This window comes from Emydura macquarii, unplaced genomic scaffold (genome assembly GCF_026122565.2).
Source record: "Emydura macquarii macquarii isolate MOO-44397 ecotype Brisbane River unplaced genomic scaffold, CSIRO-AGI_Emac_v2 contig_383, whole genome shotgun sequence".
Lineage (NCBI taxonomy): Eukaryota > Metazoa > Chordata > Testudines > Chelidae > Emydura > Emydura macquarii.
Window position 1 is genome coordinate 929,920 of NW_027130520.1, and position 27,610 is coordinate 957,529.

Sequence of the window (27,610 nt, forward strand, 5' to 3'; positions counted from 1 at the left end):
AAATCATTCAACCTCGAAGGGCTCTTTTATCTTCATTATATTTTAGCGAAACAGAGAAAAAAGTTATAGATGAATTAAAATATTTTGGTCTTCAGATGGAACTTCAGACTCTTTTATACATTCTACTAGGACAGCACAATTTACGTTGAGTGTTGACTTGCCATTAATACAAGATTCAAGCAAATGCAGGATACTGTGTTCCAAACCATGGCCATTTTCAATCCTTGCCTCAAATTCGTCCCTGATGCAACACCAATTCAGCGGGTCTACAGTGTCCACCAAGTAATACTGCATGCGTTTTGCACTTTTAACATTCTGCTCTGCTTCCAGAATGATTGGGGAAAGAGCTATACAAATATTCATCAAGGACCGAAGACAAATATTTGGCTACTTCCAACATTTCAATGTTAAATCATTTAGCAAACACAGGATAACAGCATTAAGGCAAGATCAGACAAAACTGCCAAGCCTCACTCAGGGTTAGGTCAGCTAAGAGTAACCCTTAAAGCTGTAAATCAAGCTTTTACTGCCACATATTTGATTGAACTTGGGTCTTTACTTGAATTTTTGAATTTTCCCTTTCAAAGAAGTGTACAAGACTGCCTCAAGGTGGAAAATACCATAATGACTCCATTTCAGAGGCACAATCAATGAGCAGCAATTATCTCAGATGCATTTTAGCCTTTTATAGACAAAGACCTTTGTCTAGGTGGATGCTGCATGACAGAATGTGGCTGATGTGCCTGTATGTGCTGCTTCTCTCCCCTGGATGTTTTAATTCTATTGGCAAATTTTCTCCAAAGAACTATAAATAGAATTGTAATTAGGCTTTTTTGTGGTTGTTGAAATTTGCATCCCAACTACACGAATCCTGGTTAGATGAGCTTTGTGCCGGGAACTAGACAAAAGTTCCAGGGGAGCCAAAAGCAGAATCCACATCTTGCCCCACAGGCAGGCTTTGAGGTAGAGTGCTGAAGCCCTCTGTGGCCCCTGCACTGGAAAAGAAGCTACAGTCTCTGGACTCCCATTTTGCAAGGATTTGTTGCCAATGGATCTGTGTAACTGCAACCCTGGTGATCAGACAATGACTTGTCTCCCAAACCTCCCTCCACTCCAGTCACTGTAGGACCAGAACAGAAGCTCTCTCCACCATGCAGAGTGGAGTACAGAGTTCCTCCATGTTCTCATCCCAAAGCTCTGCACTATGGCATGGAGGAACAGGGATACTCAAGGACAGGCCAATAAAGGATTCACAGTGATCTCAAAGGAAACTCTGGATCCATTATTGCTTGCCGAGAGCATGCAATTAGTTTGTTATAATATCAAAAGCTGGGACAGAGTCCGCCAAAAAGTTTCAAATTCTTTTGCTTTCTTTGGTGGAACAAAGGATTGTTTTTAATAGGGGAAGCTAAGTGGATACTCCAAAGGGAAATGATTTGAATTTGCCAATGGGAGATGCTCTACATGTCCAAGTCCACTCACTTAGATCCCAGTATTGCGGTGAGCTCTGTTAAAAAAGAAGAAATAGATATAACATCGAGACATTTTCCCACAGAACTACAGGAGAATACTGGCAATGTGAGGGTATATGTGAGATATCGCTCTATTGCAATGTGGGGAAAGGAAGTGATCCAATCAATCTATCCAAAGAATTGGAAGAATATAATCATTCTGGATAGTACAAGTTATGCATCATGGAGCTCTGTTGTGCCTATGTGCACAGGCTATGCAGAGGAGACGTATAAAACCAGATCACCCCTGCTCCTCTCCTCCAACTTCGTTCCACAACAGCATGCCTGACCTGCTTTGTATAGGAGGAGTGAAGGCCATGCTGAATGTGAACCTTGGGCTTATGGAGGGAGCTATTGTCAATGATGCTCATGCAGAGTGTGAAAAGGAAGTTCCTTGATCCTTCCCTTATTCCCTGCCAGGAGGCCAGTCATCATCAGTCTACAAGGAGATGTCATTGCGAGCAGAAAAATGTGACTGATATATTTGCAGGCCAGTCTTACAAAACAAAATAGACTTAAAGGTAAACATTTGCCTAATTGCTATTTGGTCCCTTGAAAAAAACAACCCAACATTCTGTTTTTTTTTTAAATGGAGGAAATATCATGGTATAAGAAGCCATTTTCGCAGTGTCTGGGGATGTTCCAAAGTGAGAGACTATAGGCTTGATGTGTGAAGATAGACACAAGAGGTATTTCATAGATATAATTCCCCAAATCTTCATTAATATGGCATTTAGGAAATATTGTTATTTACTGAAATTAAAATGTTCCACTCTGAAAACTGAAAAGCAGATCTGCTCCTCCTGTGAGTTCAGAACAGATTCTGCTGACTTTAGGGAGAAAATACAGTTTTTCATTTTTTTATACTCCTATTAGCCCTGCAGAACCAATTTAGCAAGAAGCAGGGGACTGGATTCTATTCCAACTTGTCCATTATCTACCAGATTATTTATTAAATTCCAATCACACCTGGGCAAGCCTGATGAAGTCAATGGGTCTGCACAAGTGCAAATGAGGGCATTATATGATGACACAGATTGCATAGCTATAAATGCGGAGATAGCTTGTCATGAGGAACTTTTATTCCATGTAAGAAGGAACAAAAGCTTGCATTTGGAAAAATGTTTCTACATTTGTAAACTAAGCATATCTGATATGGAAATCATTGAGACACAATAAACATGGATCCACACTATGTGATTCTTACAAGAGTCACTTTTCAGAGGAGGACTGCACTTTAAACAAAGACAGATGCTCATTTAGAGTATGTATGACTGCAGCCAATAAGTGTATTTCATCACTAAGATTGCATAAACAAATGCCTACTATAGGAATGTGACTCAGAAGAAGAATGTCTGTATTAAATTAACAACTAAATTATTAATGGAAAGAGGGAGCTGGTTGGAATAATCTGATAAAAATCAATGGCTTATATAACTTGCATAATAATGGCTTGTGTACATACTGTAACCCCTACAAGTTTGTGTATACTCAGGGTCTGCCTACACTGCAATCAAAGATCCACAGCACGGCCCCAGCTGGTCTGGGTCAACTGACTCAGGCTTCCAGGGCTAAAAATTGGAATGTAGACATTCGGTTTTGGGCTGGAGTCCAGGCTCTGAGACCCTATGAGTGGAGAGGGTCTCAGAGCCTGGACTCCAGTCCACACCCAAACGTCTACACTGCTATTTTTAGCCCTGCAGGCCGAGCCCTGTGAGCTTGAGTCAATTGGCCCCGGGCTCTGAGACTTGGTGCCATGGATTTTTATTGCAGTGTAAACATAGCCTTAGGGCCATTCAGACCCTGACCTGTGTTGATGGAAATGTAGAGCCATGTGACCCCATATAGGACCTTGGAAAGGAATAGGACCAAACTCAGCCAGTCAGGCATTAACCTGTGTTGGTGACTGTACAGAGCCACAGCCCCCATCTTCTCAGAAGAAATAACCCTTCCCCCATCTCCTTGGCATAAAGGAGTGTGGGCACTGCACTATCCCTTATTCTGCATACTTCCCTCCCCATTGAGAGGCGGGTTCTGTGGGACTGTCTGTCTCTTTCCTTAGTACACTGTACAGTACTCTATTTCAGCAGTGTGATTGGCTTTGTCTCATGCTTCATGCTGGTTTGAACATCTGAAAGACCTTTAGATTACATCAGAATTCAGTTAAAAGAGATTTTTTGATTCCCAACACTACTGCTCAGTTCAAGCAAAGCTTCATATGCCCTGTATGTTTAGTCTCACTCAACACAAACTGCTCCAATACAATCAGTGAATTAAAGATACAGCTGAGATTTAATAAAACAAAAGAACCCCTTAACTCTACACAAACACACCCCAGTGGCTTAAGAGTTAACATTCTATCCTTGGATTTTTTAAAAAAATTCTGTCTTGTTACTATTCGGCACCAAAATCCAAAAATAAAGTAATTATGTCATAAGAATGCAACCAAATCCAAGTAATCATGCATTCTTATTTCTGTAATGCTTCTTATGTATAAATATTTCAAGAGTAAAGATTATTTTTGAACTGTTATGTCCAAATATGCTAAGAATAATATTCACAGTTACAAAAGTAAAATTTTGGACAAGAATTAAGTGTGTCTTTTCTCTTAGATAAAGAGCTCTCAACAAAAGAATATTGTAGCTTCATCTCCATCATTCTGAGAACTAAATGGATGGAAGCTTTTCTGACAGTTTTTTTGCCTTGTTCACATTTCCAGTCCAAGACACCTAAACTAAATTTCACACCACATTTAGAGTAGTAATGGACGAACCTGAAGAAGTTTAGTGTTTCAGTTTGGTTCGGAGAAGTACCACAAAAGCATGGAGGTAAAGCTTATCCAAACTATCTGAGGCTCAAGAGGACCTGATTTTTAACTCTCATTACTTTTACATGGCGTAAGTCTATTCTCTTACATTGGTATAAATCAGGAATAACTGGTGAAGTGAGATCAGAATATGCCTTAAATCTACAACATTGGACTGGAAATCTAATAAGAAAAGGCTCTACGGAGACTTCCAGTATTTCATGATTCTGCTTGAGCCAGAGATAACAAAAGAACAACCCGCCTTAGAGTATTTTAGAAGTTCTGCTTCTTGTCTCAGCCAGAAACCGTGCCAAAATGTACTTTAAATAAAGCTGAAGTTTAAGGAATAGAGATGGGTCTGTCTTATTCTGGGTCTCATCTTGCAGTCCCTAAGTAGGCAAACATCAAGCAACAGCCAGAGACCATGGCCTTTATCTGAACCAGTTTATCCATTTGGAATTCCTCAAATCCATCCAAATGCTGTGCTTTCATTTAAGTAAATCACAAAACTCCTCTGTGTTTTGAAATTGAGACTGAACCTGAATTTCTCGATTAAGATACAATTGTATGTTATAACAGAACCATAGAAATGTAGGGCTGGAAGGGCCCTTATGAAGTCATGAAGTCCAGCCCCCTGTGCTGAGGCAGAACCAAGTATACCATTGACTATCCTTGACAGGTGTTTGCCCACCATGTTCTTAAAAACCTCCAATGATGGGGATTCTACAACCTCCCTTGGAAGCATATTCCAGAGTTTAACTGCCCTTACAGTTCAGAAGTTTTTCTTAATATCTAACCTAAATCTCCCTTACTGCAGATTAAGCCCATTACTATTTCTACCTTCGGTGGACTTGGAAAACAATTGATTACTATCCTCTTTATAGCAGCTTTTAATATATTTGAAGATTATTATCAGATCTCCCCTAAGTCTTCTTTTCTCAGAACTAAACTGCCCAATTTTTTTTTTTTTTTTTAATTTTTCCTCAGAGGTCAGGTTTTCTAAACCTTTTATCACTTTTGTTACTCTCTCTGGACTCTGTCCAATTTATCCACATCTTTCCTAAAGAGTGGCACCCATAATTCGGCACAATAGTCCAGCTGAGGCCTCACCAGTGCCAAGAAGAGTGGAACAATTACCTACCATGTCTTCCATACAACATCGTGTTAATGCACACCAGAAAGATATTTAGTCTTTTTCATAACTGCATCACATTGTTGACTCATATTCAATTTGTCATCCATTATAACCCCAAGATCCTTTTTACTAGTACTATCACCTACCTAGTTATTGCCCATTTTGTAGCTGTGCATTTCATTTTTCCTTCCTAAGTTGAAGTACTTTGCATTTGTCTTTATTGAAATCTTGTTATTTCCAACCAATTCTCCAATTTATCAAGGTCATTTTGAATTCTAATCCTATCCTCCAAAGTACTTGCAACCCCTTCCACCTGGGTGTCATAAATTTTATAAACAAAAACATTCTCCACTCCATTATCCAAACCATTAATGAAAATATTGAATAGAACTGGACCATGGACTGACCTCTATAGGACCCCACTAGATACATCCTCCCAGTTTGACAGTGAACCACAGATAAATGCTCTTTGAATATGGTATTTCAACCAGTTGTGCACCCACTTTATAGTAATTTCATTTAGACTACTTTTCCCTAGGTTACTTATGAGAATGTTATGTGGCACTGCTCCCAAAACTTTATTAAAATCCAGATATATCACTAGGCCAATAACCCTGTCAAAGAAGGAAATTAGGTTTGTTTTGCAGGATTTGTTCTTGACAAATCCATGCTGGCTATTCCTTATAATCCTATTATCCTCAAGGTGCTTACAAACTGATTGTTTAATAATTTACTCCAGTAACTTTCCAGGTATCATAGTTAGGCTGAATGATCTATACTTCCCCAGATCCTCGGTGTTCCCTTTTGTAAAATATTGGTGTTATTTTTGCCCTTTTCCAATCCTCTGGGACCTCAGCCATCCCCCATGAGTTCTTGAAGATAATTGCTAATGGTTCCAAGATCGGTTCAGTTAATTCCTTAAGTAACCTAGGATGAATTTCATCAGGCCATGCTGACTTGAGCACATTTAATTTATCTAAATATTTTTAAAGTTGTTCATTCAGGTATGTCAAGGTATTTTAAGTCTGTCATAAGTAGTATCTATGGCCTGGATCCAGAAAAGCATGGACATTAGAATTACTAACTTTTAGGCACCTAGAAAAAACACAGCAACAACGTAGTCCACAAAGCCCTAGTTAGGCACCTATGGTCCCCATACAATGAATGGGGAGAGCTAAGCTTCTTAGAATGCAATCCACAAGGCCAGAAACTGTCTAAACTAGCCAATGGGAGATGCTGACAAGCCCCACCCTTCTCATAGAGTTAGCGACCTAAGTCTGGGCTGCAGGGAGATGCCTATCTGATAGTTCCACAACTAGGAACCCATCTCCTGGAGTCAGGTGGCTTAGGTGCCTGCTTTGTTTCTAGTGAGAAGGAGTAAGTCATGTGCCACATGCCACACAAAACAGCTAGAAGAAGAGGTGATGTCCACATTGTAACTTTTAACCAGTAACTAGAACACTCACCTGGGATGTGAGAGACCCAGGTTCAATTCCTTCCTCTCCACGAGAAGGAGAAAGGATTTGAACAAGGGTCTTCCATCTCTGAAGACCATGCGCTAACCACTTAGCTATGGGATAGTCTGGTGTGGGTCTTCTTCAGTCTCTCCTGTTGAAGCTGTTCCACTTTGGATAAATAATTAAAGAGTTGTTGGGCGAGAGTGAAAGTAAGAATGCTTTGGGTCTTTTCTACACGGTACATTAGTCCACTCCAGCTGGGATGTAAATTCAAATGTGCACCAGTGTAACCATGTGGATGCTGTTGGCAAGCACTAAAAGTTCCCTAGTGCACATTAAATTAGTCCCATTTCAAACAGTTCCACATTAATGTCCAGTAGGGAATTTTAATGCATATCATCAGGTTCACATGGGCCAGTTAGTGCACAACACACTGGGTAGGCATTAGGATTTACACACCAGCTGGTGTGAACTAAGGCACCATACAGACAAGTTCTCTGCAGCCCAGTGGTTAGGGTGCCCATATGGGAAGTGGGAGACCTAGGGGCCAGGACCCCTACTCCAGTGACTTTCTAATTATTTATACACAGTGGAACAGCTTCCACAGAAGAGACTGAGAGAGCCACCCACTCCGCACCTGAATATTCATAGCTCTGGGGTTTGAGTGTGCTCTCTTGACAGGTAGGAGACACCTGTTCAAATCCTTCACACACAAACACCCCCGGTAGAACAGGGAATTGAACCTGGGTCTCCCACATCCTAAGTGGGTTCTCTAACCACTGGAGTAAAAGTTACAAAAGCAGGCACCACCACCTCACCATCCCCCCACAACATCCCAGATTTTTGAATGGGACCCAATCTGCAGTGCAGCCCCTCCCCATGCCTATCAGATTGGGTCCCACAGGTGAGATAGGTAGAGGAGCACCTATCTTTCCCAATGTTCAAGGAATGAAGTACGGATTAGATGGGAGATAGGCATTCCAACCCCTTGACTAAAACCGCACTATGCATGCCTAGAGGCAGACAACTGGGTGCCTAGGGAACTTTTACTGAAAAAAAACTTAGGTGCTGAGTGAGTTTAGGAGCTTACAGGGATAGGCAGCAGCCAGGCGGGGTCTAGTGGATCACAGTTCAACTTAAAAATGGGACTTAGGCACCTAGTTCTAGGGTTTAGATGCCTAAGAACATTTGTGGATCTGGGCCGATCAGTCTTTTTGTCTACTTGACACAACTGGCAGAAATGTTTCAAAGATGCCTTTTCTCAAAATTGAATTTTTTTGGTGAAAAACGTTAATTTTTCAACAAAATTGGAAAATGAAAAATGTAGATTGCTTCAGTTTTTATTTATTGTAGTTTATGTTTTAAGGCTTTTTCTCCCACTCATTCTTCTTTTTCTCTTTCCACCCCCATCCTACCCCCGCCCCCAACTACCCTTTCTCAGTACCAAAATAGGAAAAGGCAGGGAGGCAGAAGAAAAACCAAAGAAAACAAATAATTTTATACCCCAAAATTTTTTAATAAAGGAAAACTGTTAATTTTTTTAAATCTATGGAATAAAAATGACTATTTTTATGTGTAATTCACCCCCATATTTTGACCTGCTCTATTGCTCATATTCCCCTTGACCAACTCATTCCGTTTTTTAAATGAATTATTTTATAGTTACTTATTGTGCCATTAAGGGGAAAAAATAAAGCAATGCTTTCAACAGTAACCACAGTACACATACCTTAATTTCCTGGAAAGAAAAGAGACAGATGTTTAGTGTGAACTTCTATATACTTTTTACAACATTTTAAAGTAAAGCAACTGCTTTGGGTTCAGAAAGATAAATTGCATCCTTTTCCTGTGTCTGAAAGGAAGAGTATTTCCAGTTTTACCGCTTCTTTCAATTGTTTGCTAATAACATTTTCTAAGATGGCTCCTTTTACTCAGCGCCAAAAATGTCTTTGGCACCCCTGAATTGTTGAGCAAAGACAAAAACAAACTCCAAAACAACACAAAAAAACACCACCACCAACAAAAGAGATTTGGCACCCCCTGGAAGCTAGCACTTAGAATGACTGCTCTGATCACCCACCTTTAAGGCCAGTCCTATAGGCCCTGCCTTTTCTCATAGTTGGGTAAAGTTTTCCATTTTAAGAACCCTAAATCCTTCAGTTTTAATGCAGGTAAAGATATCATAGACAGCAAAATGGCAATATTCTTCATAAACTAAAGAAAAGAGATGAAACTATTATGTAATATTTGAGGGAGAGGAGCCATCTGTATAGGGTCTTGATTGTGCAACCACTCAGGCATGTGAATTCAATTGGACTAGGAACATAAGTTAGATTACTCACATGCTTAAGTGTTTTGTAGGATTGGACCCTAGAAATGTAATCAGCCATTGTTACAGCATTAAAAGTCAGCAGGAATAATAAAATATCCAACAATGATGTCAATGCAATGCCAATAACACTGGTAGAGTGAAAAGCGTTGACCATGTTATTCTCATTATTTTTCACCGTGACAGATTTTATGAAGGTTATTTATTGTTAACACATGGGTCCATGGGTTATTAATATTGCATATAGGTATATGTGATTCTTGTGCTATTGCCCAACATAACTGCGATTTCAGTGGAAAAGACAGACTAGGAATTTTAAGTATTGTATTCCAGATGTCTTCTCAGTAGACCTTTACTACACAAAGATGCATTATGCATTTACAATATACTATCTGGAGAGAAAAGAATTAATATAGAGGCTGCACATGTCCAGCTTCTATGTCAAGCTTAGCTGAGGAAATCCATTCATACCACAGCTGGTCCAAAATCTATCACACTTTTACATTTTTGGCAGGATGTCACCTTAGGCATTGTAAATGGTGTATGTGTGCTATATAATGATATTGTCCGTGGATTTATGCACCTGTGTTTCATTATATTTTCTTGGCCTCCTTATTAGGACTACATTTTACACGTCTGATAATACAATTCAAATTCTACCAAATCCGAAATATTGACTTTCAAGCAGAACCAAATGATGCCTAAGTAACTTAACATGATACAAAGGAAGGCAAAAAAAATTACTTTAATCATGACGAGGTCAGGAGATTTCTCTTTGTTGCTCTTCCACGGACACCTTTTCGTATGAAAAGATATTTTAGGCTTTTGGGTACAATTTTAATATATTTATTTATTCTTATTGTGATAAAAGAGCTATTTGTTGGAGAGAAGGAGTTAATATGTTTACAGGAAATCAAGACAAGCTTGGGATCTTTTATAGTATTAAACTAGAGTTCATAATACAAATATTTTGTTGTTTCTAAATATCAACTGGCCGTATAAAAAGTGTAATGGAAAATTAAAAAAAAAAAAAGTGATTATAGTGACATAGAGTGAATGCCAGAAGCTCTGTGGATGGCTTTTTATCTCATTCCCTTAGTGAAAACAGTTAACTAGGCACTGGTGAGATATTCTGTAACTGCACAACAAAAAGCTGGCACAACTGCCAAGAGTGGCATGCCAGATGTGTGAATACATTCTGGAGAGCAGTATCAGCAGCTCCAACAGAAAGCCATAGCCATTAATCTAGAGACCTCTGGGAGTTCAGGATAGTGCTGTAAAACTTAGACCCTGCCAAGACTGCATCAGATAAAGCCATCAATGCATTGTAAAAAAGACACAAAACCTATTTCATGGGCTGCACTGATCAAGCAATTACAATCATTGACTACATTAAGCAAAGAAACAGCGGGGTGCCCTATAAAATTGACTGCCAACTTGAATAATCAATAGGCTCCATGTAGAGTAAATTAAATAACTGAAAAACTATTTGGAAAAGCTGAAGTTAAAAAGCCAATCAGTAATCCCTCATCCATGGAGAAACAATACTGCATCCAAAAGATTCTTTAGTTTGCTTGAATTCTTGTCATTAGGAAATACAGTAACAGTAAGATGAGAAAGACATTATTTAACCATCTCAAGTACTAGTTCAAAATTGTTCATTTAATCTGTACATTCATAATCAATGCACACATTTCTATTATACCTCCTAACCTGCTAAAGTTTAAATATGGGTCTCAATTATAATATTCAAAATGAGAGAGCCTAGAAAAATAGTATGTACTGAAGGAAGCTTTAAATGATGCAGTTTACTTTCCTTCTTATACAGAATATTTAATTTAACCTGACTTTCACTATTAATTATTTCCAATGCAAACTGCGCGCAGCAATAGGCAGTGATCCTGCAATTGACAGTATATGAGTGGACTACTGCACCCATGTTGAGCACTCTACAATGATTCGGCCATCTGCACCTGAGTTGCCAACTACAGGATCAAGGCCTTGTTGCCCTAAATTGTTTGAAGTTAATGGGGCTCTGTGCAGGCATAGCAGTTTGCCCACACACTAGCCACTGTAGCATCAGGGCTATAGAAAACCATGAACTGCAGGAACAGGACTATTTGAAAGAGCATGTCTTCCTTACAGTGTTACTTGGGTTATCAGCACCTGGCTCTGAGCAACCACACTGCAAAACCCTGCCCAACTTTTGTTCTCTCTGGTGCTACATGCCTCTATGTGGGTGTTTCACTAGGGTTCCTAGGGGCATAGCCCATTGTGCTTTGTGCTGCAGTTAGCTGAGCTGGCATATGACTCTTTCCCAGTGAATGGTGGAAGAACTTGTCTGTACTTCTGGGCTCACGGGTTGAGGTGGGAGGGAATTATGGGAAGGCATTGGAGGACTATCAGAATTTGAGTGATTTAGCTTGCATCCCCACTACAAAGTGGGCAGGTTACCAGCCCAAGTGCAAGTGGAACCTGAGCTTTGCAGCCCCTGCTGTGCCAGTTAGCCCAGCTTGAAAATACCACCTAACTTGGGTGAGAGGTTTTTGTTTCTGTATTGGAGGGGGCTAGCAACAATACTCAAGCAAAAGCCCAGATCTAATTCTGTAGTAAAGACATTCCCAAAGAGAGCAGGCCAGGTCCCTAGAGTTGCACAGTGTACATTTTTTTGCAAGCAAATTAGCAGAGTTTTGAGGGGGTGGATTTGTAAGAATTTGGTTAATGGCAAATGTTTTCACTTCACACCAGTGAACAAAGGATTGTTTTTCTTTGCATGCAGTGAAAATAATCAAAAACATGCCTTTGCCCAGGCTAGTTTTCTCCATTTTTGTTCTCCATTTTTTAAATAAAAGTCCCCTGTTTTGCAGAGAAAATTCCTTACTCAAAAAAAACCATCTATTTTTTATGTTATTAAACTGGGGGGAAAAAATCTGAAGGAGACCTGCAACATATTTTGCTTTTCACAGAACCAGAAAAAAATGATGCATCAGTTTCTGCAGAGGTGCAAATATTCTTTACTCCTATGTAAGCTTTTTTAAAAATAAACAAGCTCTGTCAATGTGAAGTAGGGAATCAGAATCAAGACCTCATGGAATAGTGTTAAGATTGTTTCTCACTGATTAATAGGTCATGATAATTTTCAAACAGAACCATAATGTGGAATTTTGACATCATGCACTCCAGTCTGCAGCTTAAAGGAAATAAGATTTAGAATAAAAATTAGCTCCTAACTGTATACAGCACTGCCCCTGGGGCACAATGGTGCTAATACCTAGAATAAATATTGGAGCTATCATCAGTACTAAAAAAGTTTTGTAAAGCAAGGGGCCTGGAAAAATCTCTTTGACATTAATTTACTGCACCAATATTGGAAGTGTTTTATACAAGTACTTGCACTGGCACACAATAAATTAGTTGTCAATAAACAGCCTGGGATAACAATATTCGGTTTCTTACTCCCTGTTAAAAACAAATGGGGACAAAACCACTGCAAATGTGTGCTTTATGAGAAAACTCATCGCAACTGCATATGAAAGGAGAAATATGATGAACTAAAAATGATTATGTGTCACAATAAAATTTTCCAACTTGTCTGCTGATTAGATGATAATGCTGCCTATAAAAGCGAGAGGAGGAAAAGCACTGCAGAGAACTTGATAAAATGTCATACTGAAATCTATTGTATTTACCACTTATTAGATTCTGAACTCAAATAGATCTTGATTGCTGAGAGCTTGGGTATTTAAAAGCTTTAAGATAATCAATTACATTACTCATAATTTCCACATCTGCCTTTTCCTCACTAATTCAGGCAGAGAGAAGACTGTTATAACATTTTTTCTGCAACATGATTACTATAAGACTCTGTTACAATGTGCACTTGAAATGTCTCTAAAAAATTTGAACTCAACAGCAATTTGCAGTTTTATAGAACTACCACATGGATGGTTTTGGGTGGCAGTGAAAATCAAATGAGTTGAGAAGTACCAAGTTAGCTGGGGAAAAGCAGATCCTTCCCCCAGAGGGGCCATTGCAAGGGTGCAGGTAGCACAGCTATTTTCTAAGACACCCTTCTTTCCCGCCTATAAAATATCGCTGTTTGGGAAGTCAATCTGTATTTCAGAATTAAGAAAATTAGAATTAAAACTGTCATTATGTAATTGAACAGAAGCGTGGTTAGGTTTGCACGGGGGGCACACAGCTTGGAGGGAATTGGATCCGACAGAACCTCTGCAATCTCTGAATTGCCCACTGAATTGTCAAAGCAGAATTATTTTTTCCTGGAAATCTTTTTTTTTAAAACCACCAATAGAACCTGATCCAAGTCCCATTATTAAAGTCAATGGTGAGATTCACTTCAGTGGACCATGCCAATACAGTGCATTGATCTCATTCACAAATGTCCATATTAATAGAATATTAATGTCCTCTATTAATAGAATACAAGGAATTCACACAATTAGACTGACCTGACTTGAATAACAAATATATTATTCAATAATTACACGAATTGACTCTAAACCAGAGACAGATTCCGATACCCTTCCTCACAATGAGGTAGCAATGTACTCTGGGTTTGATCCTGTCCAGAACAGACCTCTCCCAACTCCCACTGAGGTCAACGGGAACTCAGCACATTGCAGGATAGAGCCCTCTGTGAATAGCCCCACTAAAATCAATGGGAATACTTGTGGAGCAAAACACAGCTTGGTGTGAGTAAGGGATGGATTTTAAGTGTCAGGCTGCAATTGTATTAAAATGTAACATCAGAAGGGCACTATTTGCCCATCTTCCTATACCAATGGGTCCAGTGTGGGGTTTTATAGGGCATCTATCACAGCCCATAATTCAGGGTAGACTCTCCACTGCCTTTCCCAAGGATTCAGCTTTCTCTGCTGAATCCTGTCTACCATCAGGGAATGGAAGTGACCAAAGAGGGACCCCAGTCTTCTAGGACTTCAGGTTTCCCTTTTCCACATGACCCTAGGGTCCACCAGCAACACCCCATATCTCATTTTCTGGCTCTTTGGCTTTTTATTTGCACTGGAGACTGATGCAAACTGCAACAAACTAAGATTCATACAATCCCTAACAATAAATTCCTCAAATCACCTTCCTCATAGCATCCTGCAGATACAGTTAGGTTAAATATGGCTATCCCAGTAGTTCTTAACCTATTTACCATTGTGGGTCACATATGTGGTCCATAATTTATTATGTGGGCTGCATCCAATACTACCTGTATGGCCCTGGAGGATGTCACATGGGCCGCAACTGTGTGCTGATAGTGCTGCAAGCGGACTGCAGGCCGCAGGTTGAGAATCACTGGTGTATACCAAATTAACCTAACTGTCTCCAGGATGCTATGAGGAAGGTGAAATAAAAACTACTTGGCCCCAGCCAGCTTGGCTGTCTGATGGGAAAAATTCCTTTTGATCCCTTGAACAGGTGATGAATCCAACCCATAGCAAACTGAAAACACAGTTTCTGTCCTATATAACAATAGGGAGAGAGAGGGTGGGTTCAGTCAAAAATGGAACAAGATACTTGAGAAACCCCAGGCCAGGGTTTAAATGATTGTGAAGAACAAAAGCCAATTGGTTTGCAACTCTCTGACTGGCCAATGGGCAGTGGGACACCGAGGGGAGGAGCGGCCTCTCCCTGTATACATTCCTCCTTTATACTAAAACTGTCTGGCACCTTATGGATCCAATCATTTTGCCCATCTATTAAATTGGTGGATGGCATTGACACAGCTCTAATGAGGCCCATCTACTGAGGGCTTGTCCACACTTGAAACACTACAGCAGCACAGAGAAAGCCTTAGATAAGAATAATAAAGCATTTGCAGAAATTACTCTTCTTATGGACAAACGCCATGTGTGCAATTTCTCCCATCACTTGTACGTCAGTGTAACACTCTCCTAGACCACTATCACCAGTCTGAGGTAGAGAGCTTTGAAGTTCAGGACAGAGAAGTCTCTCCTTTAAATTGACTCTACCCCTCCTTTTCTGCTCCACTATTTTTCTTATTTTTTTTAAAAGCAGGAAATTCCATACAAAATACTATGTCAAGAAAATATTAATGTTGCCTTGTTGAGCACCCAAAAGTCTGAAAGTGTGATGTGAACTCCTAGAGAAAGGGAATGAGAAAGAGGAGTTGGGTTTCCCATGAAAGAGGGTGGTAAAGACTGAAGTGGAGGAAGACTAGCCAGAGCAGAAAGAGGATGTTAAAAGGAAAGGATGAGACCATAGGGTGAAGGAGAATGAAGGCAGGTGTAAGATCACAGGGGAAGGTTGTGAAGGTGATGAAGGTGTATTGGCAGGGCAAGCATTAGGAACAGGTGGATGTGGAGGAAGATTAAGAAGAAGGGCAGACACCAGAAGAAGGATGCAGCCACCATCCTCAGGTCGGGGAGGGAAGCCAGAATAGTGGGAGAAAAGGAAAAAGCAGCTACCAGGGAAGCTCTGCGATGGTTCCTACTTTATATTTGTGCTTGGTGCCCTATCTACATGTTGTAGAATCCTATAGACCAGTACTGTAGTAAAAAGTGTTTAAAGCACTGAGAAGGTGATGCTTCGCAGACCCTGGGACTGATTCTCTTCTGACAGCACATCAGTGGAAGTACTCCTGATTTACACTGATGAATGTGAAAGGAGAATCAGGCTCCCTTTCTGAAGAAATATGAGAGTTAAAATAGAATGCATTATTGCTCATAGTATTATATAGCAGGGTAAAGCCAACAGTAGAGGCACTATCTTTCTGAAAGACTTCCTTGGAAACCTCACAGCAGTATTTCTCTGCAGGATATGAGTAACTTTAATAACATTTAAAGAAGATTTAGGTCCCAGGTTTTCAGTATGGGTGGAAAGAGAAGCTGCTGTCTGTCATTTTGTGTTCAGTTGTATTTAGGACATTCCCATTCCTTTCCCTATCTCCCTGCCTGGCCTTGGCGTGTGCAGTACGACCTGCACTTTTAGATGGTTGCACATCTACCTTTCTCTCCCTCCATTCCTGGTGGATGCCCTGATGAAAGATGTAGGCATTTTTTGGAATAACTCAGCTTTTCCGCACTCTGTGAAACAAATGAGGCAATAGATTTTCAAACCAAAAGATGTTATAAAATAGTTACAACACAAACAAAACTCGTACATGTGCCCCTTCCACTCAGCCATATACAAGTTTAAACCAAACACAACAGCGGCAACAACGCAGACTATCTGGCACTTTGGATGTTCTGAGGTGACTGACAAAAACAGACAATGTTTAATAGTGATTATTTTTTCTAAGTGACTGTAAGCGTTTCGGGTTCCGCGGGAGGCCACAGCGGCTTCCTACAAACAGGGAATAGCTCGCGTTCGGCGAGTGAGTAGTCCTACTAGTCCGCCCTTAGGCAGGGTGAGCAGCAGTTACTCGCTCCGGCCCTCGGTCAGGGCGGGCGAGCCAGGAGTCAGTTGCTCCAACCCCTAGGCAGGGTGAGCAGAGGATCGCTCAGGCCCTTAGGCAGGGCGGGCGAACAAGGAGTCAGTTGCTCCAACCCCTAGGCAGGGTGAGCAGAGGATCGCTCAGGCCCTTAGGCAGGGTGAGCGAACAAGGAGTCAGTTGCTCCAACCCCTAGGCAGGGTGAGCAGAGGAGGCAACAGCTTCCGGCGGGGTCAGGAGAGCAATCCTCCTGGGGTGGCTAGGGCAAAGGGGGAAGGGGAGGGGGACGCAGGCCCACCCGTCTCCACTGCGTCCCAGCCCAGGGCCCTAGCAGTGGCAGAAGCGGCTGCCACTGTGCCGGCGGGGCTCCCGCCGCAACACACCGGCTATAAGGCGGCTTCAGCCACAGGCCGTGGCTGTCCCTGGGCTACTTCCTCCCCACTGACCCTAGTACCTGCTTCCTCCGTGACACGGGGATAGTCCACCTGGTCTAGTGCCGTCAGTCCTTCCTCATCAATGGGGGGGTAAGGCAGGAAGCTCCTCTTCAGGGGGCAGCTCCTCCAGGTCGTTGGAGGTGGGGAATGGCTCGGCCTCGGGCAGCTCCTCCAAGTCCTGTCCCGCTGCAGGGAGGGGCTTGGCGGCCGGCAGTTCCTCCAAATCCGGCCCGGCCTCCGGGGGTGCCTGCCACTCGGGCTGCTGTGGGGTCTCAGCCCAGTCTGGCGGTCCCAGAGCACGGCCCCGGGCTCGGGGTCGGGGTAACTCGGCCCAGTCGTCCTGGCCGGGTTGTCTGGTCCAGCTCCTCGAGGGCCCTATCCAATCCCCGGGCCCAGGTGGGGCCGGGGTTTGTCGGCGGCGGTTAGGCTCTGGCCTCGGCCTCTGCTGGCGGGGCAGCACGTCTGCCTCTGGCAGCAATCTGGGCCCTACTGAGCTCAGGGGCCAGGCTTTTATCCTTCCCCTTCCTGTTGGGGCTCCGCCCCGCGGCTGCCAATTGGCCTGGCCGGGTGGTCCTATCACGGCCCGGGTCCCTTGTTGCCGGGCAGACTCCGGGGCAGGGTGTGAGCTGGGCCAATCAGGGCTCTCGTGCCCTTTCTCGGGCTCTGTCTCCGCGGGAGGCCACAGCGGCTTCCTACAGTGACTTTAAAAGAAACTGAGATGAACAAGTCAGCAAACTAAAAATGCCTGCACAAAATGACCCTTATTGCCTCAGGCAACATATAGTTAATGAATTATATGATAGTTTAGAACTGAAATGAAAAAAATTGGTCTGTGTTTACCATGTCAACAGTGTCCATGTCACAATCATTGCTACAGCCTTTTCCAGTTGCTACTTATGGTGTCCTGTACCTCTGCTTTGCCTATAAAGGGTTCCTCTTTGTTTCTCCAGGGTATGTGATCAATACGGCTTTGATCAGCAAAGCCAGATTTAGATATTGTTATTCTCACTGATCAGCTGCTTCTCTGAGATTCCTTAGCACACATGAGCACACATCCCTAATCTCTGATGATTCATAGATTATAAAGCTGGAAGGAACTATTGTGATAAACTACTCTGACCTCCTGCATAACATAGACCAGAGGACATCCTTGAACCAATCCCTGTTTGAACTACAGCATGTCTTTTGGGAAAACATCCAGTGTTGATTAAAGCTTTTCCAATGATAGAGAATCCACCACAATCCTTGGTAAATAATTCCAGTGCTTAATTACCCTTACTGTTAAAATTTTGTGCCTTGTTTCAAGTTTTAATTTGTCCAGCTTCAACTTCTAGCCATTAGGTATTGTTATACTTTTGTCTACTAGATTACTTTATTTTCAAATTTCTGTTCCCTATATATCTGTATAGATTATAATCAAGTCATCTCTTAACCTTCCCCTTGATAAACTAGACAGATTGAGCCCCCAAGTCTCAATGAAACATGTTTTACAAACCTTTAATCGTTCTCATGGCTCTTCTCTGAACCCTCTCTAATTTTTCAGCATAATTGTTGAAGTTTGGACACCAGAACTGGACACAGTATTCCAGTAGCTGGGATACCCGTGCCAAACACAGGCCTTGACTATGTGAGCAGTGGCCTGTAAGGTATGTGTAAATACATGCCACAGTGAAAAAGCAGGCTAAGTCCACATTGCAGTGTGAAGTTACACACAGCAGTGAAAGGCTCTGGCCAGGGGGTGTTGGGGAATGGCTCCAATGTGGGGAGGCAGCGACACTACACTGCTTTAAAATAGCAGTATAGAGGGGGAGACACTGCTTGGGTGTGTAGAGAGCAGTGTAGGGTAAATATCCTATGGTTCTGGCATATCTTTACTCATCTAAGCATTGCTACACTGTGTACACTGCTATTTATACCTGTGATGAGGCATGAATTATAGGTACACTGCACGCTACCATAAGTGTAAATATAGCCATGGAGGTACTAAGAGGCTCTCTACTCCTACCTGATTTTCCCCCATTTATACATTCAAGATTGCATTAGCCATTTTGGCCAGAGTGTCACACTGGGGGGTTCATGTTCAGCTGATTATCCACCACGACCCCCAAGTACTTTTCAGAATCACTGCTTCCCCAGGATAGAGTCCTCATCCTATATGTATGGCATGCATTCTTTGTTTCTAGATCTGTAACCTTACGTTTGGTTGTACTGAAATGCACATTACTTGTACAGTGATCCAGATCACTGGGTATCAGTTGTCTGTCCTCTTTATTATTTACAATTTCCCCATATTCTGTGTCATCTGAAAATTTCATTAGTGATGATTTTAGGTTTTCTTCCAGATCGTTAATAAAAATGTTAAATAGTGTAGAGCCAAGAAGTGATCCCTGAGGGTCCCCACTAGAAACACACCCGCTCAATGATGATTCCTTGTTTATAGTTTCATTTGGAGAGATCTCCATTAGCTGGTTTTTAAATCACTTAATGTGTGCCATAGTGATATGGTATTGTTCTAGTTTTTTAATCAAAATGTCATGCTGTACCAGGTTCAATGCATTACAGTAATCTAAGTATATTACATCTGTAGATAAGTATATTACAATTCCAATATGAAGCTCACATACCTCCAGTCTATCAGTGTGGATGACAGCCAGTTTCTCTTGCAAATGTCTGTCCTTTCAAGGGTCATGGTGGATTCTCCATCACTGACAATTTTTAAATGATGATTGGATGTTTTTCTAGAAGAGATGCTCCAGGAATTATTTTGGGGAGGTTCTGTGGCCTATCTTATTCAGGAGGCCAGACCAGATGATAACAATGGTCCCTTCTGGTCTTGGAGTCCATCAGTCTACAAATAAGGCTTTTCCATCAAGGAGTACATTATGCTTTGGGGCTCAGCAATGAAACTGGAAATTTGCTAGCCTGCAAATAATCTTGTGTAGGTTTGTTATGAGATCCTTAAGAAAGAAATGAGAAGGACCTAAGGATACAGAGGCTACAGCGACACTTGGAGTGAGGGTGTGATTCCCAACTTGCATTCACATACTGGTACCAGATCTCACTGAGCTAGTGTGGCTACTGTGTAGCTACTGTGTAGCTACTGTGTAGCTACTGTGGCTACACTACTATTTTTAGAACACTAGCTCAAAGACAGCTAGTGTGAGAATATCTACACAAGCTGGGAATCACACTCCCAGTTCCAGCTGTAAATGTCACCAGAGAGAAAGAGACAGAGAGACTCTTTATAAAAAATTAAGACATGTATCATAGATTAGTACACTCTTGAACCCTGACTAGAGCTTTGAATCAAAGTGTGGAATGATGTTAGAGGTCACAGGAAGGTAAAGCATGGACATCATAAGTACACCTTATATTTGGGAAGGTTGGACTTGCTGACCTCACTGACATAAGAACATAAAAACAGCCATAGTGGGTCAGACCAATGGTCCATCTAGCCCAGTATCCTGTCTTCCAACAGTGGCCAATGCCAGTGCTTCAGAGGGAATAAACAGATCAGGTAATCATCCCATCAGCCATTCCCAGCTTCTGGCATTGTTGTTATAAGAAATTGGGAAGTTATATTATCAACTATGTTAGGATAAGAAAGTTATTCGTTATGCTCCTTTATTAGAGAGAGACTTAGGCCTGGTTTACACAAAGTTTTACCAACATAACTACTCAGGCCATAGCAGAGAAGCTAAATGAATTTTGTACATTGTTGTTCACTGCAGAGGATATGGGGGAGATCCTCACAAAGGAGGCATTTTTTTAGGTAACAAATCTGAGGAATGCTAATGTGAAGTTATAAACATAAGTTGAGATCATGACTAAAAGTATGTTTTCCAGAGAAGTCTGGGGAGTGGCCTAACCAGTTCCTCAGAGACAAAGGGCAAGCTGAAAATAAGGCTGATAGACCTGCTAAGTGGCCATTGTTTGGCAGGAAAGGAGGCAGGGACAAAAATCTACATTTTAGTAAAGAAACAGCTTTGAGTTCCCTTCCACAAAGACGGACTGTTGCCTTGCTCCCAGCTGGAAATGCTTCACAAAGGAGGGACAAGACTATAAAAATGTGGCAGACAACCCAAGGCACCCCTATTCTCTCTCTCTCTCTGCCCATTAATTCACTGCATCCAAGGGGACAAAGGAAGCAGCCACTGAACTGGAGAAGGGGTCCTGAGCTCAGAAGTTTGGTCAGTGGGACTACTGAAAGCGTGTGGTGAGAAAACCTCATTTTGAATTTAACACAGCATGTAAGTTAGGCACCAGTTGCATTTTCTTTTTATTTGTCTTGTAATCATTTCTGACTTTTATGCCTCATTACTTGTACTCACTTAAAATCTCTCTCTTTGTAGTTAATAAACACATTTTATTGTTTTATCTAATCCAGCGTGTTTGAATTGAAACGCCATTGGGGGTGGCAAATTACGTGTATATTATTTCTATTAAAGCAATAAGAGACTTTATATAATTTGTACTGTCCAGCCCTCTCCTGGACAATACAAGATATACATTTCTGGGAGGAAATCTAGGACTGGGGGATCTGTTGGGGTCAGAGCCAAGGTGGGCTGCTGGCTGAAGCACACACACAGACATAGGTGGGAGTGACTTCGATGCTGAAGATTGTTCACAAGCAGTCCAGACTAGAGGCTACAGCAACAAAATGGTGTAAAAGGCACCCCAAGCTAGCAGGCAGAGGTGACACAGCTACTCATTAGTCTGGTTTGTATGCTGAGTATGTCACAAATGCACACTGGAAGACATAATACAAACCACAGATACAAAATGATGCGGTCTAAATTAGCTGTTACCACTCAAGGAAGAGATTCTGGAGTCACTGTGGATAGTTCTCTGAAAACATCTGCTCAATCTGCAATGGTAGTCAAAAAAGCCAATGTTAGGAACCACCCGACAGAAAATATCACTGTGCCACTATGTAAATCCATGGTATGCCCACACCTTGAATACTATGTGCAGTTCTGGTTGCCCCTCTAAAAAAAAAAAAAAAAGATATTTTAGAATTGAAAAGGGTACAGAGAAGGGCAACAAAAATGACTGGGTTATGGAACAGCTTCCATACAAGGAATAATTAAAAAGTCTGGGGCTGTTCAGTTTAGAAAAGAGATGACTTAGGGGGTGATATGATAGAGATCTATAAAATCATGAATGGTACAGAGAAAGTACATAGAGCAGTGTTATTCATCCCTTAACACAAGAATTAGAGGAAACCTGATTAAATTAATTGGCAGTAGATTTAAAACAATCAAAAGGAAGTATTCTTCACACAACACACAGTCAGCTCATTACCATGGGATGTTGTGAAGCCCCAAAGTATAACTGGATTCAAAAAAGAATTAGTTCATAGAGGATAGGTCCATCAATGATTACCAGCCAAGATGGTAAGGATGCAGCCCCATGCTCTGGATGACCCTCAATCTCTAAATGCCAGAAGCTGGGACTGGATGCCAAGGGTTGGATCACTTAAAATTGCCTTGTCCTGTTCATTCCTTCTGAAACATCTGGCACTGGCCATTGTCAGGATACTGGGTAGATAGACTATTTGTCTGATCTAGTATCACCGTTCTTGTTTTCTCATGTCAGTAAGGACTGATTTTTTTTTTTAAACCAACTTAGTTAATGCCGGTTAAAGCCTCAGTGCAGTTATAACAAGTGCAGTTATACAGACATAATTTAGCAAGTCTATACAGAATATTTCAACATCTAATGTTCATTTGTTCAAAAAGGTACAAGATTCCCCATGGTTTTATCCCACAAGTTAATACTGCAGTATTAAGCAGGTGACCCCCTTCACCATATGGATTAAATTTGGTTTCTTCAAACTGGGTTTAGTAGTACCACAAGTATTATTATTGTTTAAAGTACAAATTGTTTTTCTCATTTTCTCAAGAGGATTTCTGTGCATAAAGAACAAGCTACTGTATTGTGAAGACAACATAATAGGGTCTCAAAATTTTTCAATTAAGCTTTTGTCAAAAAATGAAATATTTTGTTTTTTGTTTAAAAAAATTTGAAATGAAACTTTAAAAAAAATAAAATCAAATTTCAGAAGTGAGAGAAGTCCCATTCTCTCTTGGTTGTTTCACTTACTCCCTCATCCCTCTACTTTGCGCAATTAAAAAAAAAAAAGAAAATGCAAGAGAAAAAGAAAAAAGACTTTAAATTTAAAAAACAAAAAATCCACCAAAAATGAAAGGAATGAAAATTTCAAATGAAATGAAAACTTTTTCCTACATTTTCCACATGCACCCTTCTCCCCATGATCAGTTGTACAGCACCACCATTATCAAATTCCATATTTGCCAAAGGGTACCTTTGAGTTCATGATTATTTGAGTCAAACAAGCAACATTTTGGTCAAGATCTTTGATTTGTTTTTTGTGTAAAAAAACAGTGGGTCAGAATCCTGAGATACTGAGCATTCAGAAACTCCATTGAAAATTATGGGAGCTGCAATTCAGTACCTCACAGGATCTGGCTCATTATCTTTTTATGTGTTTAGATTCCAGACTCTATTTCCACATTCATTTAAATCATCTCCATTACTGCAAGTGAAGTGCATCCTACAAAGGGCATCTGGCTTTAAGTTAGGATGTTAGATATCTTGCTATTCATATAATTACACTGGCTCAAGAATATCATGAAGTTTATAAGGTGGATATTCTAGTATTAGGCACAATGTTTTTTCAATAGGTTGTTTAAATGTTCTTAGTTGTCCATTGACTATACATTATTCTAATTTGCAGTTTTATGTCCTAAAATCTGCATCCCATTCTAATAATATTAGGCAGATACTGGAGATTGGAAACAACGCTCTCAGGATGTAAATACATCCACCTGCATTCAGGGATTGGGTATCCCAGTAAATTATCTTTTGAGTAGAACAACCCTTACATGTTATGCTAAGATGGTTTGAAGCAATGGCAGCACATGATACCATCTCATCGACAGCATAATAACTAACAATTTCAAAACTATTCCTAATGTCAACAAAATACATTTTACAAGTAAAAGAATGTAGGTTTTCAGAAAGGCATATTACACAACTACTAAAACAAACCTGATGTCTGTGTCCTTTTTATGAAGTAAGCAATTGTACATGACCATATATTGTCCTTATCTTGGGGGTTATGGATCACTATGCTATTAGACCCAAACTATAGCCTGGAATTAAACTGATTGAAAACATTCTTTTGCAACACCTCCGACAGCTTATGCTCTGGCCAAATATCCAGCTTTAGTCTTTACCAGTGTATTGGGGATCAAAATATTAATTAAAAGTACAAGGATATCACTGAATAAGCCACAGAGAACTGAAGAGAGGACTGGATAGTTACACACCAACGTTAAGACTCAGAACAATGTAAAGAAACATAAAAAGGAATTTTTAATCGATAGGCACATAATCGCAGTTCTCTGAAAGAAATCAGCGAAGCCCAGCATGAAACATATGAGTTTTACAAACATCATTTCATTTTTTTTTTATTACCTAGAGCATTAGGATCTACTTCCTTGACTCTGTAATAATTGTTTGCAGTTAATTACAAATGAAACAGAAGTGCTGGCAATATTAGACTTGCACCCTGCATAAAACTAGAAATTAATGCTATTACTCTTACTTGCTGAGAATATTGGGTCATAGATGCTAATTAGCAGTTCACAGCCCCCTACAGGAAAAAAAATCATTATTATGAAAATCTGTCTTGGTAGCCAAAGACACCATTCATGTCACTGTGAACATTTCTGTCAGAGCAATAATAAGGTATGACAAAACTTAAGATTTACTTTTATGTGAAGAAATGATGAAGGTAAAAAATACAACATGCTAATCTCAAAATTAATTGCCATATCCAGAAAAGAGATACTGGCCTATTTTGTCTTGCTAAAAGCTTATAGAATATGGAGTGGCAAATATTTCTTAAATGACTATATTATCAGTGTTCCTTGTAAAAACAGAGAAAATACAAGAAAAACCTTTAAATATCCGAGTACAAATAAAGTAAAAAAGAGACATCAGCTGGAAAGGGAAATGAATGCTGCAAGTCTGTGCACCTCGAGAAGAGACTGTATTTTATTATTAATCCATGTTTTCCTTACACATATTGTTTTGTTTTTATGTAAGGACCTGATTCAGAAAAAAGGTAACTGTTATTTACACAGGTTTTCTGCAGTTTATTCCAAACATATAATGCACAGAGTAAGTGATAGTGTTATTTATTAAATCCCTTTCTTCATAGCACATGCAACCACCTTTGCATGCTTAGGCGGAAAAAGGAGAGTGAACAGAAAAGCAGTGCAGTGGATTGTAATGCCAATCTGACTTCTGCGTCTTCACTAAAAAAGAAAAGTAACCAAAAAATGTAAATGATACATCTGGTTTCTAAGAAAATTTTGCTTAAGAATGGTTCTAAGTCACTTACTTTCTGTCCAAACACATAGGTCTATTCAACCATTTGTTGTTATATTCAATCAAACAAAATGCCACAGGAAAAGCAAGGATTTGTGGCAAGTGCCATGCTGAGACAGAAATAGAGGACATACATATGCTCACCATCACAGGATATGGACTGTGCTCTTCTTGGTTTAAGGATAAAATAGTTACTCAAAAATCAGACATTTCAGACATGCAGAGTCAAATTATGCTCTCATCTACACTAGTGTAAACCCTGAGTGACACACTGATTTTGGTAGAGTGACTTGGATTTACACCTATGCAAATGACAGCAGAATTTGGCTGCAAGATTTTAAAGTGAATAATTATGTCAGGCTATTAACAAAAATAGCTTTTCACTCACCATGTAAAAATTACACAACAAAAACAATACATTGTTTGGAGCTCCTTTCCCCCACCCAGAAAAAAAAGAAAAGAAAAATATCTGCTCTATCAATTTGAAAATAAAACTGGTGGAGAAGCACTTTGTTAGAGAAGTCTCATAATGAGTGCCTCTTAGCCACCTGCCCTAGCACCCTCCTAATCCCTCTGAAATTCTGGCACAAGGCCTGGAAGAGTATATAAAAACAAAGCACTTACATCTTACCAGTTCATAACTGACTTTTTACTGAAAGTTTTAAATGGAAGGTATGTTTGAACAGATGTAGCAAATGTGCTAGGCGAGTACATAGAGCTGTCTACGATAGTACACAAGGACTCCTGGTAGAGAAGTGGATTTTTTTTTTGTATTTTTCCACAAGGACATCAGAAAAATGTCATTTTCATAGGATGTCTCCGCCCCTGGCCCCTCAAGTGTCTCTGCTCTTCTACCATCCTAGTCTAGCTACTAGCTTCAAGACTTGCAATCCAGGCTATGTCTTAGATTATGAAATTGAGCAATTGCTTAGATAATGCAGCAGGGTAATGAATTAACATGATGAATTGCAAGGTGTAGTTTAGCAGGTTTCTGGGAAACAATTACATTTTGGAGACAAGAATGAATGTTTATATTCCTACATTCTAGAGGTCTGGATCCTGTAAATATTTACTCACATGATTAGACCGCATTCAGATGAGTGGACATTTGCAAGATCAGGCCCTAAATTATTACAAACAGCATTTCTGTCCAATTAGCCAAGGTCAACTACCAATCCAATCCAGCCAATGTAAAACTCAATTGTGCCTTTAGTCACAGCCCTGAGCGAATGACAGAATATAAATTGCACCACCCCAGGAGAAGGCTCTGCAGGCACTGTGTGTCACAGACACCATTCTGAAGCATAGCTCTTCCAGTGCTTCCCGCTTGCACTAGGGAGGACGGCAGTAAGCCACTGTAGCCATTGACAGGTCACAATGTATTTACTCTCCACCAGTTCTTGCATCCAGACAGCTCTGGTGGTTGGCTCATAAAAGGTGTGGGGGTAGAGGAGGAGAAGAGTCGGAACCCTCATTCTATCCTTCCTAGCCCAATTGCTCACAGAGGGGAGTAACAGGATCATAATCTCTGCTCTGCCCTCTGGACCCAGGACATGGGGGCAATTTGAACCCTACTTCTTCCTACTCCCCAGTGTGGTGCTGTAAGTCCCAGCCACAGTCTATTCCTTAATGAAGATGCAAATTGGAACTCTTTTTGGTCAATATGAGAAGGGTCTGAAGGGCACTGCAACCCCTTGTTTCAGGCTACTCTTAGTTCGGGTGGTGAGCTGTCCAATTGTCATTAGCTTAGGTTCTCTGCATTGGCACATACTAAAGTACACCTTTCAAAAACAGTACTTCCCAGGACAGGAATCTCTAATTGGCACAGTCATTAGAACTGAATGCACATGAATGCACTTTTTTTTCCTGGATGGATTGGACTACACTAAGAATATTTCTTTTTCTCTAGTGGTGTTGCCAATGATGTCAATGGTGGCCCACCTAGGAATTGCCAAACTGGCTTAAAACAGTTTCCTAGTGTGGCCAGCAACAAAAGCTTTCAGAGGACAGTGAAAGAAACTCCATAATGGACAACTGTGGAACAATTATGGAGGGAAAATATCTTCTTAATCTTCACAATTAGTGGATGACTTA

The 27,610-nt window shown here is 40.6% G+C and overlaps 1 long non-coding RNA gene across 1 annotated transcript in view; it reads right to left on the reverse strand.

Moving 5' to 3' along the window:
- Nucleotides 1-1,376: 1,376 nt before the first annotated feature.
- The window catches only part of LOC137145132 (uncharacterized), a 47,041-nt gene continuing 20,807 nt past the window's right edge, over nucleotides 1,377-27,610 (reverse strand). Inside the window, exon 4 of the long non-coding RNA XR_010917573.1 lies at nucleotides 1,377-1,507. This is a non-coding gene — a long non-coding RNA (uncharacterized lncRNA). The remainder of the gene's footprint in view (nucleotides 1,508-27,610) is intronic.